This window comes from Otolemur garnettii, unplaced genomic scaffold (genome assembly GCF_000181295.1).
Source record: "Otolemur garnettii isolate 467f Iridium unplaced genomic scaffold, OtoGar3 scaffold00211, whole genome shotgun sequence".
Classification (NCBI taxonomy): Eukaryota; Metazoa; Chordata; class Mammalia; order Primates; family Galagidae; genus Otolemur; species Otolemur garnettii.
In genome coordinates this window covers 410346-415733 of record NW_003852606.1, presented here as the reverse complement: position 1 = coordinate 415733, position 5388 = coordinate 410346, and the positions used below count along the sequence as shown (strand labels likewise).

The following is a 5388-nucleotide window of genomic DNA, read 5'->3' as shown; positions in this document are numbered from 1 at the left end:
ACGAGCACGAAGGCCTGAAAGAGGTTACGAGGTGTCGCGTGGGACGTGGTGACTGGCGGAGCCCCCTTGGCCCAGAGACGTGCAGAAGAGGTGCAGGGTCCAGAAATCTCCGGGGCTAGCGTTCTGGGGGCGCAGAAAATGACGGGGGGCAGGGGAGAGTCCTTGGTGTGCAGGAGGCGCTTGCGTTGGGTGCCAGGCCTGGTTGGGGGCAGACGGGAGGGGGGAAGGTGGGGACAGGAGGTGGGTGGGGCGGGCCGGGGCCTAGGAGGCTTTGTGGTACCGAAGAGTGCACGTGCAGGCTTAGGGTCATTTATTCGCTGGATATTTATTAAACAGTCTGTGACACGCACGGCTGTAGAAGGAGAACTACAGCAGGAACAAGTCAAGGAGAAGGTCCCTGCCTTGTGAAGACGGAAGGTAGACAAGTAATAAGTAACGGTAATGCTAAAACAATGCTTTCAGGCTGTGATACGTTGTCTGAAATGAAACGAGGGTAAAGTGATCATGACCAAGAGGCAGCCTGCTTATCTAGCTGGAGTGATCAGGAATTGGTCTCTCTGGGGAGGTGACACAGCCCTGAAAGGAAAGATGGGGCTTTGAGTTGGGAAGGACCTTGGTATATTTGTAGCTGGAGCCGAGGGAACAAGAGGGGAGTGTAGATGCAGTTAGAGTCATTGTGGGGGATCAGATCCAATGGGGCGTTGTAAACCTTGGTATGAGATTTGACCTTTATTCTAGGTTCAGTGGAGAGCTCTGGAAGGGTTTGAGCCTGTCATCTGCCCTGTATTTTGAAAAACTCATTGGCTGCTGAGTGGAGATTGGATTGTAGCAGGAGTAAGAGTGGAAGGAGGGAGACCAAGGGGGCTAGAGCTGGTAGTGAGTGGATGTGCAGGTGGAGAGAATCCATCAGGCTCTGGCTATGGTGCCAGCAAGACTGTCTGACAGAGTGGGGCCTGGGTGTGAGGGGAAGAGGAGCCCAGGATGACTCCTGAGTTTGTGGTTTGAGCAATAGGCCAGATGGGGAAAAGTGAGGGAGAAGCAGGTTTGGGGGTGGCATTCTGAAGGCAGAACTTAGATGGGGGAATGAATGGGCAGGGTTTAGAGAGGAGCACAGGAGGAGGCAGGGTAATTTCAGCACCTCACCCGCAGTCCTCCCTACTCAAGAGAACTGTTGTCCTTGTCTCTCCCCCTTCTTCTTGCACTTTCCCTCTTCCTGAAATGCTTTTAAGTTCTTCAGAAAGATATGGAAGGGCAGTGCCCATAGCTCAGCGAGTAGGGTGTTGGCCACATACACTGAGGCCGGCTAGGCCAGCAGGTTTGAACCCGGCCCTGCCCAGCTAAAATCAATGACAACTCCAACAAACAGTAGCCGGGCGTTGTGGCGGTAGCCCATAGTCCCAGCTATTTGGGAGGCTAAGGAGAGAGAATCACTTAAGCCCAAGAGTTTGAGGTTGCTGTGAGCTGTGATACTACAGCACTCTACCAAGGATGACATAGTGAGACTCTGTCTCAAAAAAAAAAAAAGATATGGCAGTCTACAACCAGACAGTGGAAAAATACTGAGGCATAAAAAAGCATGAAGTATAGACACATGTTATAGCACAATGAACCTTGAACACATTAAGTGAAAGAAGCCAGGCACAGAATCTTACCTATTCTGAGATCCCATTTATAGGAAATGCCCAGAATAGGCACATCCATGGAGACAATAAGATTTGAGGTCATCAGAGGTGAGGGCCAGATGGGCTGAATGGGGGTGACTGTTAAAGGATGCAGGGTTCCTTTTTAGGGCAAGGAAAGAGTTCTGAAATTATTTGTGGTGATACTTGGGTAACTCTGAATATACTAAAAATCATTAAACTATATATGTGTACCTTAAATGGGTGAATTGTGTAGTATATGAATTATGTCTTCACAAAGCTATTGCCAGATGAAGTCTTCTTCCCACCCTTTCTCTCAGGTAACTGCTGTCACCAGTTTTTTACCTCTCCTAGAATGATGCATTAAAAGGAAAAATATTTATAACATATTCTCCCACCCATATGGTAAAATGTTATTTTTTTTTTTTTGAAAGAGTCTCACTTAATCACCCTCAGTAGAGTACCGTGATGTCACAGCTCATAGCAACCTCCAAATCCTGGACTTAGGCGATTCTCTTGCCTCAGCCTCCTGAGTATCTGGGACTACAGGCACCTGGCTATTTTTTGTTGCAGTTTGGCTGGGACCGGGTTTGTACCTGCCACCCTTTGTATGTGGGGCTGGTGCCCTACCCACTGAGCCTCAGGGTATGCCAAAATGTTACTATTTTTTTTTATTATTTCTATCCCAATAAAATTATGTTGAAACATTTCAAACCTGCAGAGAAGTTGCAAGTACAGTGAACAACCATATACCTTTGCCGAGAGGCACTGGTCATCAACATGATACCTCATTTGCTTTAAACACACATGTGGGCTTGGTGCCTGTGGCTCAAGTGGCTAAGGTGCCTGCCACATACACCTAAGGTGGCAGGTTCAAATCCAGCCTGGGCCCACCAAACAACAATGACGGCTGCAACCAAAAAGATAGCTGGGCATTGTGGTGGGTGCCTGTGGTCCCAGCTACTTGGGAGGCTGAGGCAGGGACTTGCTTGAGCCCAGGAGTTGGAGGTTGCTGTGAGCTGTGATGCTATGGCACTCTATCCAGGGGGACAGCTTGAGGCTCTGTCTCAAAAAAAAAAAAAAAACCACACGCACATGTGCAGCCTTTTTTCCTTTTTTTGGCTGAACTCTTTGAAAGTTGTAGTCGTCTTAATACTTCATCTCCAAAAGCTCCACCAAGTATCTCTTAGGAACAGGAGTTCCTACATACTTAACATAATCAGGCAATTAAATGAGACACTACTATTATTACATAGACAGTCCTTATTTATTTATTTATTGAGACAGAGCCTTAAGCTGTCGACCTCTGGGTGGAGTGCTGTAGCATCACAGCTCACAGCAACCTCCAACTCCTGGGCTCAAGCGAGTTTCCTGCCTCCGCCTCCCAAGTAGCTGGGACCACAGGTGCCTGCTACAACGCCTGGCTATTTTTGGTTGCAGCCATCATTGTTGTTTGGCGAGTCCGGGCTGGATTTGAACCCGCCACCTTAGGTGTATGTGGCTGGCGCCTTAGCCACTTGAGCCACAGGCGCTGAGCCAACAGTCCTTATTTAGATCTGCCCAGTAATCCCTGTAATATCCTTTAGAGCTGATTTCAGTTTGTTTGTTTGTTGTTTTTCAAAGTAGTATGAGGGTACAAATGTTTAGGTTACTTCCTTTTTTTGAGACAGAGTCTCACTTTTGTTGCCCAGGCTAGGGCTGTGATGTCATAACTCACAGCAACCTCAAGCTGCTGGGCTTAAGTGATTCTCTTGCCTCCCAAGTAACTGGGACTATAGGCACCACCATAATGCCTGGCTGGGTTTTCTCTTTTTAGTAGAGACAGGGTCTTGCTCTTGCTCAGACTGGTCTCAATCTCCTGAGCTCAAAGGATCCTCCTGCCTTGGCCTCCCAGAGTACTAGGATTACAGGCCTGAACCTCCCCTCACCTGGCCAGGTTACACTGTTTTCAATTTTAAGGTAAAGTTCAAGTTGTAGTTGAGCCTTTCACCTAGCTGAATACCCTCACATTGTGCACATTAGGTGAGATTCCGTCAATCACCCTCTCCTCTCCTTAGTTTTCAGTTTTTTAATTTAAGTTTCAGTCTAGGATTATACACAGTTATTGTGACTTTTTCTTTTTCTTGAGACAGTCTCACTTCGTCGACCTCAGTAGAGTGTCATAGCTCACAGCAACCTAAAACTCTTTTGCTCTAGAGATTGTCTTGCAGCTCGGTGCCTGTAGCTCAGTGAATAGGATGCTGGCCACATACATTGGGGCTGGTGGCCCCAGGCCTGCTAAACAACAATGACAACTACAACAAAAAAAATAGCTGGGCGTTGTGGTGGATGCCTGTAGTCCCATCTACTTGGGAGGCTTAAGGCAAGAGAATCTCTTGAGGTTGCTATGAGGTATGACACCATGGCACCCTACCCACAGTGACTTAATGAGACTCTTGTCTCAAAAAAAAAGAAAAAGAAAAATCCTCTTGCCTCAGTCTACCTACTGAGTAGGTGGGACTAGCAGCACCCACCACAACCACAACACCTGGCTAGTTTTTCTATTTTTGGTAGAGATGAGGGTCTCACTCTTGCTCAGGTTGGTCTCATTTTAAAATTCTAGACCAGGGCAGTGCCTGTGGCTCAGTGGGTAGGATGCTGGCCCTGGCCAAACTGCAACAACAACAAAAAATAGCCAGTGTTGTGGCAGGCGCCTGTAGTCTCAACTACTCTGGTTGCTGTGAGTTGTATGACGCCACAGCAGTCTACTGACGGCAATAAAGTGAGACTCTGTCTCTACAAAAAAAGAAAAAAAAATTCCAGACCAGAAGTTGTCACCCTTCACTTTAGATTTGTTTCTAGATGACTAGAATCAGTATCAACATTTTCTTAGACCTCATTTTTTTTCTCCAATGCAAATGATAAATTCTTAGCACACCCTTCTGCACCTTGCTCTTTCTACTGAACAATGCCTCTTTTGAGAGCCATCCATATCAGTACACAAAGAGCTTCCTCATTCCTTTATACAGCTGCATAGTATTCCATTGAATGAACTTAATTTATTTGAATGGTTCCCTAGTCGAGGACATTTAGGTGATTTCCAGTCTTTTAGGATTTCAGACAAGGCTGCTGGAAAAAACCTTGTAAATGCAATTTTCATATGTGATAGTAAATCTGAAGCATAAATCCTTAGATGTAGGGTAACTGCCTCCAAACTTTGATGTTTTTAACTGAAGTGCAATTTACATTTAATGTGATGTGCAGGTCTTGGGTGTGCAGTCTCCACCCCTTTCTTGTCAGTCTCTCCCATTCTAGAAGCAGGCATTAATCCAGTTTCTAGCACCATAAATCAGTTTTGTCAGTTGTTCAGGTTTGTGTAAATGGTATCATACAGTATGCACATTTGTTTTTATTTTTTTACTGAGATGAAATTAAATCCTCAAACTCTTGGGCTCAAGATATCCTCTGGTCTCAGCCTCCTGAGTAGCTGGGACTATAGGTGCCTGCCACAACACCTGCTAGTTTTTCTATTTTTAGTAGAAATTTTTAAAACTATCACTGTTGTAAAAGAAAAAATCCCAGACCATTTTAAAGCAAACAATTCAGTGGCATTTGGTGCATTCACAGTATTGTGCAATCATCACCTCTATCTAGTTCCAAAACATTTCATCACCCCCAAAAGAAAACCTATTAAGTAGTCAGTCCTCATCCCCCCAACATATACCTTTTCGTGGTGTCTGCCTTTTGTACATGTTTTTTTTTTTTTTTT

General features: G+C 45.7%; 1 protein-coding gene across 1 annotated transcript in view; it reads left to right on the top strand.

Moving 5' to 3' along the window:
* POLD1 (DNA polymerase delta 1, catalytic subunit) overlaps positions 1-5388 on the top strand; it is a 26995-nt gene that overhangs the window by 81 nt on the left and 21526 nt on the right. Inside the window, 1 exon segment of the mRNA XM_023507919.1 lies at positions 337-438. The gene's annotated coding sequence lies outside the window, so the exon portion shown is untranslated.